Source organism: Helianthus annuus, chromosome 17, assembly GCF_002127325.2.
Source record: "Helianthus annuus cultivar XRQ/B chromosome 17, HanXRQr2.0-SUNRISE, whole genome shotgun sequence".
Taxonomy (NCBI): Eukaryota; Viridiplantae; Streptophyta; class Magnoliopsida; order Asterales; family Asteraceae; genus Helianthus; species Helianthus annuus.
Window position 1 is genome coordinate 83,610,329 of NC_035449.2, and position 17,299 is coordinate 83,627,627.

The window sequence follows — 17,299 nt, forward strand, 5'->3', positions numbered from 1 at the left end:
AACCTTTGATCTGGTAGTAATTAAAACCTTATTAATAACCAACTACTTTATGCATATGATACTTGTACAAATGGCTTTGGGAGTTTTTCAAAATAAATTTGAATTTTTCATTTCTAATCCTAAAGTTTCAATCTTTGGCAAGTTAAGTTTAAAATTTTAATCTTTGTTTCCTTTTTAACCCTAAAGTTTTAACCTTTGACAATTTTAGTTTAAAGTTTTAATATTTGGTAATTTACCGTTTTTCAAAATAAATTTGAATTTTTCATTTCTAATCCTAAAGTTTCAATCTTTGGCAAGTTAAGTTTAAAATTTTAATCTTTGTTTCCTTTTTCACCCTAAAGTATTAATCTTTGACAATTTGAGTTTAAAGTTTTAATCTTTGGTAATTTAACCCATTTGATTAATTTGATTTTTCACTTCTAATTCAAAAGTTTCCATCTTATACAATTTAACCCATTTGATTAATTTGATTTTTCACTTCCAATTAGTTTCCATCTTTTGCGATTTAACCACTTTGATTTTTTTTACTTATGTGTTCTAATATTGGCTTTGGGGTTTTTTCAAAGAAAAAATTGTTATGCATATGGTTATTGTAACCTTCGCTTTGTGGGTTTTACACACAAAAAAAAAAAAAAAAAAAACATGATTTTTTTACTATTCACCCAAAAGTATTTCATAAATTACTTTTAACCCAAAACTTTTTTTTTTACTTTTAACACAAAACTTTTTATCTTTTGCAATCTATCCTCACAACTTTTTTTTATTTTCAACTTTGGTCCTTTATAGTTCTCATTTTCTACAAATTTATCGCTTTATGCTTCGTTCTAAATTTTGTGACTTAACACAACGCAACGTGCGTCTTTGGTTTAACGTTTTTACGTTTCGTCTAAATTTTGCGAGTTAACACGACGCAACGTGCGTGTGTGGGTGAACGTTTTTACATCGTCTATTTTTTCCCGTTTGACAGGTTTAACATAACGTGCGCGTTCTAAATCGACTTAGTTATAACTAAAGAATCCCCGCCGGTTAACCTATAAATAAGTAACTTAATTGTGCTTAAGGTTGTTGTACCTTTAGCTTTGGGAGTTTTTCAGAAAAAAAATAGAATTTTACTTTTTAACCCTAAAGTTTTAATCTTTGACAATTTAAGTTTAAAGTTTTAATCTTTGGTAATTTAACCGCTTTGATTAATTTGATTTTTCACTTCTAATTCAAAAGTTTCCATCTTATACAATTTAAACCTTCTGATTGATTTGATTTTCCACTTCTAATTCAAAATTTTCCATCGTTTGCGATTTAACCACTTTGATTTTTTTACTTTTAACTCAAATCTTTTCATCTTTTGCAACTTTGGTCCCTTATACTTTTCATCTTTCGCGAAGTGTTGTAATCTTGGCTTTGTGAGTTTTTCAAAGAAAAAATGGTTATGCATATGGTTGTTGTAACCATGGCTTTGGGGGTTTAAAAAAAATTGACCTTTTTACTTTTCACCCAAAAGTATTTGATAAATTAGTTTTAACCTAAAACTATTTATTTTTTTTACGTTTAACCCAAAACTTTTAATCTTTTGCAATTTATCCTCACAACTTTTTTTTTCTTTCAACTTCGCTCCTTTATAGTTTTCATTTTCCGCAAATTTTTCGCATTATGCTTCGTTCTAAATTTTGTGACTTAACATATCGCAACGTGCGTCTTTGGTTTAACGTTTTTACGTTTCGTTCTAAATTTTGCGAGTTAACACGACGCAACGTGCGTGTGTGGGTGAATGTTTTTACATCGTCTATGTTTTACCGTTTGACATGTTCAACAAAACGTGCAGGTCCTAAATTGATTTAGTTATAACTAAAGAATCCCCGCCGCATTGCGGCGGGTCGTAATTCTAGTTTAAATAACATTCTAACCAGACCAAATATATTGCAAAAGTTTAATCTGAAACGTCGGATCAGTATTACAGTTAACGAAATATTTTTTTTTTAATTAAATCATCACGGAAGTTAACAGTGATGATATAAACATGAAGTTAAAAACGACATATGATATAATATTGAGTCATCACACAATTAGTAATTGATAATTTGGGATTCAATTGCAATATATTATGAGTTATTTTTATTTCCAGTTAGAAAAGTTGTTAAATGCATCGTATTATAAAGTGCATAATATTTGTATTGATATTAATTTATTCGTGTATGCGAAATATGAAACTTCCAATTATGGAACTTTTCTCATAGCTTTTCAAATTAATATGTATATCTATGAAAATTATGTGCAAGTTTAACCTTAATAAATCAGCAAATGAAAACTATGTGCAAGTTTAATCTTAAAAAATTCTTAAAATGAAATACATCGATTGAAGGTGTCAAAAAAGACGACCATAAAGACTATGAAGTGATCAATTTGGATAAAAACTCTCTTGTGAAACGGAAGGCAATAATGATACAGATTCCAATCCCATCATAAACATAGAAATTCTAGAAATAGCCAATGAAGATTATATTTTATCCATCTAATACATTTAGCAACGGCTAAACGTAGCCCTTTTATCTTATTTTTACTTGCTGTATACCCTCCTTAGGTTTTTAGATTTTTTTTTTTTTACAAAGCAATGGTAGGTAGTCGGGTAACAAGTTACGCCGCCACCCCCTTTTGAATAGAAAAACCGATTCTACTAAAACCTTTTTCTTCAATTCTTGTTTCTTTTGTCTTTTAATAATTATATATAAACGAGTTGATGCTAACCCGCGCGTTGCAGCGGGTTGTTGATTATGTACGCCTTAACTATTAATAATGACTTTTATAGATCGGAAGTATGTCTTAAGTATTAATGATGACTTTATATAGATCCGACCCAGCATAATAGTCTCATCCATCTTGAAAGTTTTGTAAAACAATTGGCCCCTCCTATAGAACAAAGTTAGTTAATTTGAAATGGCCATACATACATTTTGTTTAAGATAATTTGAAATAGCCATACATACAAAAATCATATTTCACCCAAAAAAAATCATGTGGACTTCAAAACTTATCAAATACTGTAGAACTAAATTGATTTTGCATTTTATCCAACTTCTTTCGCTTTCTCCCTTTTTCTACAAACCCTATCGAACAGTTTTTCCGTCCAAACGGCGACCACACAACTGCAACAACAATTTCCATTTCTATTACAAACACGTTATCAGAAAAGGGAACCTTAATTCCTTTGATACTTAGACATCATCAACATACATAATCCTTAATTTCAAATCACTAAGCAAAACCTTCACTAAATCAAATTCTTCATAAACCTGCAACTCATAACTTCCGGCAAGCATGTACACGCAAAAATATTCAACATCGATCAGACGTCGTGATGATATTTGTACCGTTGGGGGTTATCAACTATAAAGTCACGACGGTATTTGCATGTTTTTATTGGTTCCATTACGCCGTATTAATGTTGTCGAACCGTGATGTATAATGGAACCCCCATCCCTCCACCTCCATCACCGCCACCACCACCACCAAAAGATCCATGCTTGCGTGTTGGTTGGAACCCTAGATCTACAGCGGACTCCCTCGGCGTCACTCACCGACATCACCGTCACATTTTCCTCTGCAACCACCTATCTACTGTCTTTCTACATCATCACGACACATAAAAGCCTCTCCTTATGACGGCTACGCTGGCTTTTTGGCGGTTCTAAGTGGAGTATATATTAGATCTGTATTTTATTTGGTTGTTCTTAGGGTTTCAGACATTAGATCGGTGTTGTTGAAGCGGTTATTGATTTTTTTTTTTGAAAGGCTGAAGCAGTTGTCGATTGATGTGGTAGAATGGAGTTTGAGGGATTTGCGGTAGCCGGCGGGGGTTATATAGGATGTGAACGGTGACAAACAACGGAACGGTGTTTGGAGGAGGTGTGTCGGTTTGGTTATCTGTTTTTTTCAAACAGTGCATCGGTTATTCTCAGGCTTGTTTGGTGTGTTGGTTAATTTTTGTCCAAACAGTGCATCGGTTAATTTCATAGTGTGTTGGACTGTTGGTAATTAAAGTTGGCTGGTTTTTTTTCCATACGGTGCATCGTTTATGTTCCGGTTAACTAACTATATGATTTTATTGATATTAAACGGGGTGTTTGGATAGACGCTACTCTTCCGTTAGCCCATGGTGACCCTAGTTACCTTTTATTATTATAATATAATATAATATAATATAATAATTAAGCAAAGGGGTGTATATTGTTAGTTTTTAAAAGTCATAATTTTTTTATTCTAGAAACGCAATTCAAGTTGCTTTTTGTAAGATTATATATATAATATATAATGAACAAATGAAAAGGTGTGAGTAAAATGAACTAAAGGATGTGACTTTTAAACAAATAAGAAATAACCTACGTATATAATGAAAGGGTGTAAGTAAAATGAACTAAAGGTTGTGACTTTTAAACAAATGGGACATACCCTAAGTTGCTAATTGTATAAGGGTACAATACAATTTAAACCTTTTTGTTCAATTCTTGTTTCTTTTGTCTTTTAATAATAATACAGTTCGTTTTAATTTAATCCTATCGAAATTTAACTCAAATATTTTAGTTTCACCAAAATTAGTTCCATAATTTTCATAAAATTAAGTGCATTGCAACTTATAAAGTGCATATCTCTATTTGTTATCTTTATACATCTCTAAAAATTAATAATTTTAATAATTTTCAGTCCTCGCAATGCTTTAGATCAAAGTTCTATTTGTTATCTTTATATATCTCTAAAAATTAAAATTTCATCAGACCCTTTAATTTTCAACATGCTCTTGAATATTATTCATTGTTTGTTGAAAAGTTGAAACACCCAATTTTATATCTCTTATACAAAAACCAACGTAAAGGTTTGACAAGCAATGAAGAGTCGTGTCTATTCGAAACAACATTCATAAACCAATACGTTGCATTTTTTACGGAACCATCATGACTATTCCTGTTACATCCTCTGGTGAGTATAAATAGGGTTGGCGGGGGTCATTGTAAACAAGTTCATTCATACCGAATCGTTAAAACGAAGTCTTTTTTTAATTGTCCGTGTCATCTTGATTCACATGTTTATTGATCTGATTTGAGGGTCATCGAATTGGTATCAGCGCAAAGGTTGTGAAGAGCGGATCAAGAAGAAGAACTGATTACGGGGTGCGTCGTTTCGGTTACGGATCATATCAAGAAGAAGAAAAGAAATTGGGAAGACTCATTCGATTGTTAAAATCCAAAAGTTTTGTTGAACGCATGAATAAAGTGCGTTGGTAAGATTTTTATGTATTAATTTGTTTAAACTGCCGCGTTGTTGCCGGAAATTGTGATTGATTTCTAGAAAACTGCTTTGATTTGAAGCAAACGATTGCTTATGAATTCGTTGTTTTTTGTGATAAATTGCAATTACAAATGTGCGTTGATAATATATATATATTTGAACGATGCCGATGTTGCTGTAAGGTATTTGATAATCGGATGGAAATGATTTCAGTAGGCATTCGTTCTGTTACATGATGAAATGCAATTATATATGTGCATGCATTAGTTTTTGACTGATGACGATGTTGCTGTAAATTAGTTGTTTATGATGTGAAGAAAATGATTTTGTATGAATATGGAATAAATGCATATTGCTGTAAATTGTTTTATATATCTAGAAAACCGTGGGTTCATCTTTTTATATTTTGCCGTTCAAAGTTGCAAACCACATGTTTTTCATTTATAATAACAATTTGTTCTTGCATTTTATAATTTTATCCAGGGATCCATATCTACGTTTCTTTTGTTCAATTTCTCAAATCTATATCCTTTTTCTCTAAAAAGCTGACCATTCTTCACCGGACAAAGTACCAGCGACGCCGCAGATGATCCGAAGCATTGGTCCTTACACCATCTTCGTTCGGCCATAACTTGGCCAAAACCCGATATCTTAAAAACTCCGTCTTCTTCTTTATCTTGCCCGATGCGGTTGTTGGAGGTCGCTGGAAGGCGATTTGAAGATTCTTCGCCGGAAAACTTAATTTCTTATTTTTAGAAGCCTTTGTATTCGATCCTAAACCCAAACATATTTAAGAAAGGTTAGAGATCTGTTTACAAAAACTAAATAATCTTATTATCTTTGAATTCGGGTCACCATAAAACTTGACCAAATTATGATTCAGCTTATCTCCTAATTTAGGTATTAATTAGCAAAGATTTTAACACTCAATTATCTAAAGGTTAATTTATTTTAACGATTTTCGCATGTCATATAAAGATACTAAAGACATTAATATCTATACAAAAAGTAACACGTACCCATTTGTTTACACCATTTACTTTAACAGACAGACAAAAAAAAAAAAACACCCTTTGAAATAGATGAAACGGAAGATCAATACCAGCGTATTATGACATGTATCTTATTTAAAAAAATACAAAAAGTAAATTAGAAAACTGTTCAACCGAAACAAGGCGTCTCCTCCCTAAATTCAATTCTTTTCGGGGTAGTCATAATTGTTCAACGTGAAATCGATATCGTTTATACTCCACTCACACTGTTTCTTCCTTTACTTTGTTCTTTCCTTTTTCTTTTACGAAATCTCACGTTTCCAAACAGCATATCATTGTTATATATAGACGCGGTGTTTTCCACCATTCACAACATGTTTTTCACCATTCTTCTGCCTTATAAAAAATTTAGTAATACCTTATTATTAAGCAGATACAGAACCCACGAAAATACAATGTAATGGAACCGACAATCTTTTCTTTTTCAAAATACGGACCCGACAAAAATACAACGAACCGATACTCTTGGTGTTCGAATTCTATCGTCATACCGTTAATAACCAACCGACGCGTTTCCTACACACCCGTTGCTTGCCACCGTTTCACACCCTATATAACACCCACCGCCACAAATCAATCAATTTCCAACCAGTAACATCCTTTGGCCGCAACGTAATTTCAATGGTGCTTTTTTTTTTCTTCTATCCAGAGAACAAAGAAAGGGGTAGGATCTAACAGTGGGACGGAGCGCTGTCTTGCCAATCCAAAGAAATATTCTTATCTGTCAGTGTTTGTTGCATATCTTCCGATGTATTGTCCTTTTCTCTATATTTTGTTCTTGATTAAACCTCAATTGTCTACAATTTAAACCTTTTTGTTCAATTCTTGTTTCTTTTGTCTTTTAATAATAATACAGTTCGTTTTAATTTAATCCTATCGAAATTTAACTCAAATATTTTAGTTTCACCAAAATTAGTTCCATAATTTTCATAAAATTAAGTGCATTGCAACTTATAAAGTGCATATCTCTATTTGTTATCTTTATATATCTCTAAAAATTAATAATTTTAATAATTTTCAGTCCTCGCAATGCTTTAGATCAAAGTTCTATTTGTTATCTTTATATATCTCTAAAAATTAAAATTTCATCAGACCCTTTAATTTTCAACATGCTCTTGAATATTATTCATTGTTTGTTGAAAAGTTGAAACACCCAATTCAATCACCACTAGTGAATATATGTTTAATTTCAATTTTGTCTTACATTAATTTGTGATTCTTGATTAATAAGTATGGTTTAATTTCAATTTTCTCCTTCAATTGGATTGACTTGCCATTAATAAATATGGTTGAATTTCAATTCTGCCATTCGAATTTTTTTTTCCTTGATGAAGCATTGGCGATAATAAAAAAATCTATTATTTGTATCCAAAATATGTTTTTTTATCTAAAATTACTAACTAAAAAGTTTTATTTTAGATTCAGGCGATATGTTAATAAACCTTATGTTAATATGTGAATTTGCAAATGAAAAAAAAAAAACATTTAAAACATAGTGCTTTTTAAAGGAGGAATTTTACAACTTTTAAAATGTTTTTTTAAGAAAGAAGTATAAAAAGTAAGAAAGGGGTACATTTAGCCCATCCCTACATTTACAAGCAAAGTATAAAATGACAAGATGTTTTTTTATTTCTTTTAAGACTTGAAGGAGTTTGGGTCTCTGATCTTGAATTCCGATGGATGAAATTAAATAGGGTAAGAAATTGGAGGGATTTTTTTATTAGAATTTATGCACTTTGTCATACCATCTTTAAAAGTTAATAATTTTTTTATACGACATTTAAAAAAGGTTGGGGTCGATAGTGGGGAAGTGGAGGTTATGGCGGCAGTTTTGGGTTGTAAGATTGGTTGTATCCCTTTCATGTATCTGGGTATAAAAATGGGCGCTATTATGAATAGGATACGAAATTGGGATCCAGTGGTCGAAGTTTTCCGAATGAGGCTGTCAAACTGGAAAGCGTCATCTTTATCTATTAGAGGCCGAGTTGTGTTAATCAAATTGGTTCTTCAAAGTCTCCCGAGATATTATTTTTCGCTGTTTAAAGCTCCTGTCAAAGTCATTCAGAGGGGAATAAGAAGCTCCATTGGGTGGCATGGGAGACGGTTACGCGACCAATTAAAAAAGGAGGTTTTGGGTTGAATCTATTGTTTTGATAATCAGAGAATGCTTGAAATTATATTGAATATTGTTGTGTTTTTTAGACAAAACAAACAGCCCCAATATATAGGGATACAAGGATCAAAAATAAAAGGAAACATGAGCTGGATATGTCCCTAACGGCTAAATGATTGAGATAATTATGGTGCAGGAAATCTCCTAAAAGGAAATGATGAATTTTTTCTGATCCTATAATTTTATTTTCTAACACTCCCCCTCAAGTTGAGTAGTGGGGTCTCCGAAGCTCAACTTGTTGAGGCAACTGTTGAACAATCTACCGTTGACGGCCTTGGTTAGAATGTCTGCAAGTTGATCCTTAGATGGGATAAATGGGAGTTCTACAATCTTTGCTTCGAGCTTTTCTTTGATGAAATGTCTATCAACTTCCACATGCTTTGTACGGTCGTGTTGGACAGGATTTTCTGAAATCTGTATGGCGGCTTGATTGTCACACATGATTTTACTGGGCTCAGTTTGGAGAAAACCAATCTCTGATAAAAGTTTGTGTATCCAAAGAACTTCTGCTAATCCTCGTGCAATGCCTCGGAATTCTGCTTCAGCGCTAGACAAGGCAACAACCTTTTGTTTTTTGCTTTTCCATGTAACTAAGTTTCCACCAACCAAAGTAAAGTATCCCGAAGTAGATCTCCGGTCATCTTTGTTTCCTGCCCAGTCTGCGTCTGTATAGGCTTGAATCTTCAAGTGTCTGTTTGGCCGAAACAAAATCCCATGGCCTACAGTCCCTTTAAGGTACTTTATGATCCTTAGAACTGCATCCATGTGATTAGTTTGAGGTCGGTGCATGAATTGACTGACAACTCCTACCGCGTATGCAATGTCAGGACGGGTATGTGAGAGATATATAAGTTTGCCCACCAATCGTTGATATTGTTCCTTGTCTGCCAAATCTTTGCCTTCCTCTATGCAGAGTTTCTGGTTGGTCATTATGGGAGTGTCAACTGGTTTGCAGTCAATCATCCCTATCTCAGCAAGGAGATCAAGAATATATTTCTTCTGACATATGAAGATCCCTTGCTGGGATCTAAGAACTTCAATCCCAAGAAAGTACTTCAGTCTTCCTAAGTCTTTCATTTCAAACTCGGTGAAGAGACTTTTCTTTAACTTCTTGATTTCTTCTTCATCATTACCTGTAATAATCATATCATCAACGTATATAATTAAACAAGTTACAAACTTACCTGTCCTTTTGAGGAAAAGTGTGTGGTCAGAATTGCTTTGTCGGAAGCCATATCCTTTCATTGCTAATGTAAATCTGCCAAACCAGGCCCGAGGGGACTGTTTAAGACCGTAAAGAGTCCTTTTTAACCTACACACTTCATTAGCTTTAAAGTCTTTGGCAAAACCAGGAGGAGCCTCCATGTACACTTCTTCTTTTAATTCTCCATGTAGAAAGGCATTTGTGACGTCAAATTGATGAAGGGGCCATCCTTCATTTGCAGCGATGGAGAAAAGAACACGAATAGTGTCAATTTTAGCAACAGGAGAAAAAGTTTCGGAATAATCAATCCCATATGTTTGGGTGTAGCCTTTCGCTACGAGTCGAGCTTTATATCTTTCAATGGTTCCATCAGCTTTGTGTTTGATTGTAAAGACCCAACGACATCCTACTGGTCTTTTTCCTGAGGGGAGAACACATTTTTCCCATGTATCGTTTCTTTTGAGGGCCTACATTTCTGTTTCCATAGCATTTTTCCAATTTTTCGAATTCAAGGCCTGTTCTATGGAGGTTGGTAGTTGCTCCTTGTATAAGGAAGCGGTGAAGGCTTTGGCTTCTTTCGATAAGTTCCCATTTGCAATATTTGCCATGGGATATCTAGATGGCCTCGTTTCTTTTCCTGGAGAGTATCGTTTTGGAGGAATCCCTCTATTCGCTCTTGGAGGCAAGACATATTTTCCTGTTGTTTCCTCTTCCATATTGTGTTCTTCTTGTTCCTGTGTTGGTTCTTCTTGTTCCTGTATAGACTCTTCCTGCAAATTTTGATCTGCAGTACTCTCATTGTTGTTAGTTTCAGTATTTTGAGTTTCATTTATTTCGACGTGACTTACCTCAGTATCTGGATGAGGGCAATCTTGGTTAGTGGCACTAACGGTGGGATCGATTTGTGGACTAGGAGTAGGTGCTGGAGCCTCATCCCGTTTATTATGACTGACTTCTTGTGAAAAAATCTTGGTTAGCCAGCTCAGTGTGTCATAGGTCTTCTCCCCCGGACCACTGTGCTGGGGGGTATAGAAGTATTCGGTTTCAAGAAAGTCACAATTAAGGGTAGTGTACATATGTCGCCGTTTTGGACTATAGCATCGATATCCTTTTTGATCGACCCCATAGCCAACAAAAACGCACTTCTCAGCGCACGGGCCAAGTTTGCCTCGATCATGTTTAGGTATATGGGCATAGACTGTGCATCCGAAAACTCGTGGTGGTAACGTGAGAGGTGGAGGAATTTTAGTAAACTCGGACAGAACTTGTATGGGAGTTTTTGAATCAAGAGCTTTAGTTGGGAGACGGTTGATCAAATAGGTGGCCGTAGAAGCGGCTTCAGGCCAAAAAGATGTAGGAACCCTTGACTCAAGCAATAGGGCGCGTGTGATTTCTAAGAGGATTCGATTTTTTCGTTCCACCGTGCCATTTTGTTCGGGAGTATGTGGACATGTTTTTTGGTGAATAACGCCTCTTTCTTGACAAAATTGTTTTATGGAATTGTTGACATATTCTCCTCCATTGTCAGATCGAAGGATTTGAATATTAGTTTTAAATTGTGTTTGTATCATGGTATAAAATATTTTAAATTTTTCGAAAACTTCATTTTTGTTTTTCAAAAAATAAATCCATGTCATACGAGTGCAATCGTCAATAAAAAGAACAAAAAAACGAAAGTTTTGTCCTCCAATGACCTCAGCGGGTCCCCAAACATCTGAGTGTATAAGAGAAAAAGGTAACGCAACTTTGGTGTTATTTAATTTATAGGTTTGTCTATGACTTTTAGCCAAGACACACGTTTCACAATGGAAATTATTATTAGAAAAAAGTTTTGGAAATAAAAGACGTAAATAGCCAATAGATGGATGGCCTAATATCCTATGCAAGAGCCAAGCTTCCCTATTTGTTGTTCCATGGGCAAGCATCACATTTCCCGGTTGAGTTACTTCGTCCACATAGTACAATCCCGATCGTTCAGTGCCACGCCCAATGATCATTCCCGTCCTGATATCCTGAAGAATACAAAAGGTTGGATGCATCAAGACGGTGCAATTTAACTCTTTTGTAACGTGACTAATGGATAATAGTTTATGTGACAGGGACGGGACGTAGAGACAGTTTGAGAGTTTTAAAGTAGGAGATATCTCAACAGTTCCTCCTCCTTTGACAGGAACAACCCCCCCGTTAGCGGTTTTGATATGGTCAATTCTAGGGTTGTTTTTATTTATAATATCGGATAAATCATATGTCATGGTGTCAGTGGCACCACAATCAAATATCCAGGATTCATCCGAGTTTTCACAAGTTTTAGCTATATTGGCTTGGGAGTTCGACACATGTCTTCCTCCTTTACAATATTTAGTTTTAAAAAATCTAGATTTTCTACATTTATTAATATTTTTCTTAGGAAAAATATTAGGAAAAATATTATTCTTACGTTCCTTATTATTATTTTGTTTAAAAGAACTTTTATTAGTTCTTTCCAATTGACCAATATCATTATATTCTAAAGGAGGAGTCTTGTTGAGTAACTCTAAAAATCTATAATCAAAAAATCTACGGTTCAATAAAGAGGGATCTGAGATTAGTCTCCCAAACCCATTACCTCCTTCATTCGGCTCAGATTCTCCGGCGAAGGCAACTCCACCAAATCCTCCACTGTGCTGCTCGTTGCTTCTGCCGGAATCTTCGCCGCCCCTGCCGGAATCTTCGGTACGGTTGGTGGCGACCGCTGCTTTTCCTCCATCCTTATTACTCTTAGTACCTTTCTTGTGGCCATCGCTCCACCATTCGGGATAGCCAACGATTCTGAGCATTGATCTTTGGTATGCCTCATCATTCCACAATGGTCACACTTGAGGTTAGTTTTGTCGATTTTGGGTTTGAATGGGACATCTGAGCGGCGCGTCTGCCCCCTGGCCGCAAGCCCTAGGGCTCTGTCATTGTGGTCGGGTCGAGTAGTAGCAAGCCCCGCTCCGATTCCTGATTGAGTTCCGGCGGTGGTCCCAAGGATATTTTGGTGTGCAGTTTCCTTCCGGACCGCCGCATATGCTTCTTCTGCCGAGGGGAGCGGATCCATCCTAAGGATTTCCCTCTTGATAGTATCATACTGTCTGTCGATTGCATTAAGGAACTGAAACAGTTTTTGTTCTGTTCTCAGTTTGTTGTAAGTGGTAATATCGGCTGGGGATGTCATGGGGTTTGGATCTCTTCGATCTATTTCTCCCCAGATTCCTTGCATTATGATCCAAAACTCCTCAAGGGGAGTTCCATTTTGTTTAATTCCGTTCGCTTTGACATGTAAGTCAAAGGTTTGGAGTTTATCTTTACCACTGCTGTATGTGGTAACGAGAGCATCCCACAAGGCTTTGGCAGTGGGAAACTCGGTCAGGTTGCTTGCAATTGTCGGTTCAATATTTTGTATAAGCCATGAGAACACTACGAGGTCGTCTTGTTCCCATCGCTCATACCCATCTTCGGATGGTTTGGGGGGTGCCGGATTTCCTGACAAATGACCAAGAAGAGTTTTTGATTTACCTCCGATAGCTACACGAATCATACGAGCCCATAGGGCATAGTTTTGATTGTTAAGTTTAAGACTGATCGTGAGGCTATCGGACAGATTGTGTTTGGTGTTTTGGTTTTGGGATGATTGAAAACCATTGAGAAGGTTGGCTAATTGGGTTGAAAGATCGGTATTATTTTGAATAGTGGGGCTACCGTCGGGATTCATGGTGGCCTTGACTATGGTTTTTTAAAGCGGAAAGGGTAGGTGATGAGCAGTTCCCTGAATCGATTCAGGCCTGCTCTGATACCATATTGTTTTGATAATCAGAGAATGCTTGAAATTATATTGAATATTGCTGTGTTTTTTAGACAAAACAAACAGCCCCAATATATAGGGATATAAGGATCAAAAATAAAAGGAAACATGAGCTGGATATGTCCCCAACGGCTAAATGATTGAGATAATTATGGTGCAGGAAATCTCCTAAAAGGAAATGATGAATTTTTTCTGATCCTATAATTTTATTTTCTAACAGAATCGTCTTGAATAATGCAATAATTCGCTTTTAGCAAAATGGTTTTGGAGGTTTAAAAAGGATCAACAAGGTTTGTGGAGAAGAGCTACTAAGGCGATTCATGAAACTTCAAGAAAGTGCAAGCAGTTTCCATCTAAATTGGCATTGGCCAGTCCTTGGAATACCTTGGTTCGATGGGAAAATGTGTGGTGTGTATCAGGCAATCGGGTCAGCAGTTATATTAAAGGGACTGTTGGGACTGGAAATAATATTTTTTTCTGGTTGGATGCATGGATTGCGGACAAGTCGCTGCAGATGCTGTTTCCTAGGTTGTTCAGGCTTGAAAGAAAGAAGGATGCAGTGTTTCGGACAGATGTAATCGGCTGCAGACTACCGGTTGTTTGGATTGGAATTGGGCTATCGATTTGGTCGACATTGAGGTGATTTAGGAGCTTAATCAATGCAGCAATTTGGTTTAGAATGTGGTGCTTTCTTAGACGCAGGATTCGTGGAAATGGCTTAGCGATAACACCGGATTTTTCACAGTTAAATCGCTGAAGAAGTTGTTTTTGAAAGGTTTACCCGAGGATGCAAGTGTTAATTATACGTTCAAGTGGCGTAGGTGGATTCCAAGTAAGTGTAATATATTTGCTTGGCGTTTATCCTTATATAGAATCCCGACGAAAACGGCTTTATTGAAACGAAATATTGATGTGGATATATGGAATGTGCGCTATGTGGCGAATGGGAGGAGAATATTGAACATATGTTCATAGGCTGCAGTGTTGCGACAGGAGTTTGCAAGGGATTTCGGCTTGGTGTAAAATCCCGACGGTGTTCGCTTTCACAGTTACAGATCTGTTCGAGTTTCATTATATACGTGTTGATTCAAGCACGAGGAAGGAAGCATTCGGGAGTTTTTATTATACCGTGTTGGTGGATTTGGCGTATGAGAAATCTACTTCTGTTCAAGCATAAGAGCTTCAATGTGGCGGACATTGTGGCGAGTATCAAGACAACAATTTTCTTTGGTTCAAACATAGACAAAAAAGAGTGGTAGTGGACTGGAACGATTGGTGTAATTTTCGTTTTTTGATTTAATCATCTGTGCTCGGCCGGCTGTGTTTCTTCTCAAAACTTAGTCGGGGGCTTTGGTTTTTAATGAAGTTAAAGTTTCAAAAAAAAATTATTCTAGTTGTATTTTGCTTCCTTTATAGTTTATAGTCAGTTATTGTTATTTTTGTAGTAGTATTATTAAAAATATATCAAATAAATCATTGTTCTAATACATAGTTTATGGTAGATCTAGTTTAAGAATAATGTATATCAATAAAGATAAAACAAAGTACATCAATAAGAATAATTTATATCAATAAAGATAAAATATAACAATTAATTAATATTAATATTAATATCTATTAATAAAAGAAGTGAAATGAATAGTGTTCTAAAGTCATGGTTTAAATTGATTGGGCCTTTTTGGGCGGTGGTGGCATCATCACTAATGAGACACGCGTGGCTTCATCTGGAGGGGCGGTGTAATGGCTGTAAAACACCGCCCAACTTTGACACACTCTCACTTTCAAGAATCCAAATAAGGGGGCTTTTTTATAGAGAGAAAAGGTTGTTCACTTGCTCTTACCGGTGATTTTCCAGTCGTCCATGACGGCGACGGATCTGTGTACCAAAAAGGGTGTTCACCTGCTGTTACCAGTGATTTTCCGGCCGTCAAAACGATTTTGGTCATCGTGGGGAGGGAGGAAAATAGTGATGGTGTTTCCACCGGAATCACGAACGGTGAATCCCCAATCCTCCCAAACGCGGCCATAGCCAGATCTACATCGACGGTGAAACGAGGTCAGTTTTTAGGTTAAAGTTCAATATAGCAAGGGTTTTGATTTGTTATTACGTTGTTGTTAATTTGTTGCTAAATGAGGTCAAGGAGATGAGTGACTGATTTATGAGGTGTTATGTTTTGTTGTTTGAACTTTTTTGAGAGAGATGATATATGGTGAGTGAGATTTGTTGATTGTTAAGGTGCATCAGGGTGGAGAGGTTGTGAATGTGTACTTTTTTCGGTTGATGGGGTTTCGGGTCATAGCCAGATCAACATCAACTATGAATGCATCTTGATGAGGTTGTGAAGCAAAGGGACCAGCTTCAACATTTTTATACATAAAAGCCTAAAGCTTTTGTATTTTTATAATCGAATAGTGATTTTCAACACTCCCATCATTCTTGAATATTTGCATAGAGGGTCAAATGAAACTAGGGTTTTTTGCTTACTGATTTAGAATGTTGGTCAGATGTTATTCAAAGTTTTATGCTTTCGTGAAGATATTGAGGATGGTAGATAAGTGGAATGTATATGTGAATTCCAGCATCTGCAATCACAGGACATCTTTCCCCAAAATTAAAACATTATGCAGCAAGCAAAGTGAATGGCTTAGTGGAGATAGCAAAGATAGAGTTATTGCAAGTCACACATTGCTTTTTTGATGTTGTGGGCAAAGGCTGCCATTTTTTTGATGTGTTAGTGGTTTATATTGGTTAAAGATTGAAAGATCCTCACTATCCAACCCCACAAACCCAAATAAAAGTTCAAAACAACAAAATTTTCAAAAAAACCTTACATAAAGTTTGAAACTTTTCAAGATTCATGTAGAGATGTGTATTGCGTTTCAAAATAGAGTATTATGTTATGATATATTTATTATTAATGTGGTTATCAACACCAAAAATAGATTAGCTTTCTCTCCAAGTTTTGTACACCTTTATATACCACTATTGTATCACATTGTAAAAGACACCTCAATCAATAAGATCAATCTCTTTCTCCATATTGTTCTTTATGTTCTTTTTGCTATTAGGCTAGTTTCACAACACGTTATCAGCACGAAGTGCTCTCTCAAATTATTTATGGTTAATGGTCGGTTCAGCAACAAAAACGTACGAGTAATAAGGAGCGGCTGGATCTAGCTCATTCCAATAAGTTACGCTGCCACAAAGCCATCTCAAACATCCCCGACTCCACCAACGTACCGTCGTTGTCCAGCCGGTTATGGTGATTTGATACCATAAATCACCCCTGATCAACTTTGGGTTCACAAGCCGGTAACGTATCCCTTCTCTCTATTATTTTATAATTTATACACACACATATGAAACAATATCATCAAAGTTGTGATTCGTAACAGAAAATAAGATAATAAAAAAACATATTTATAAAATATTCATGTTTCTAAAAACCATGAAACCTATTTATAAAATATCAAACCATATTCAGTTTGTAAAACTTTATAACTTAATCCTCAAGTTTTGAGTTTTCCAACATTATTGTGTTGTTGTCAAAGGAAGGAGACGATTCCTAATTTAGTTTTATCACTTTCTGTTTGATTTATCCTATCACAATATTATAATTATATGGCTACAAATTCGTATATATGTGTTTATTTCTATATCATAGTTATAAATTATAGAAGTTATTGATACGCGTTTATATATCGATTATTGAAAAGTACGAAATTTAAATTAACTAGTTATATATATTTGGAAAAAGTTATAACATTCTTTT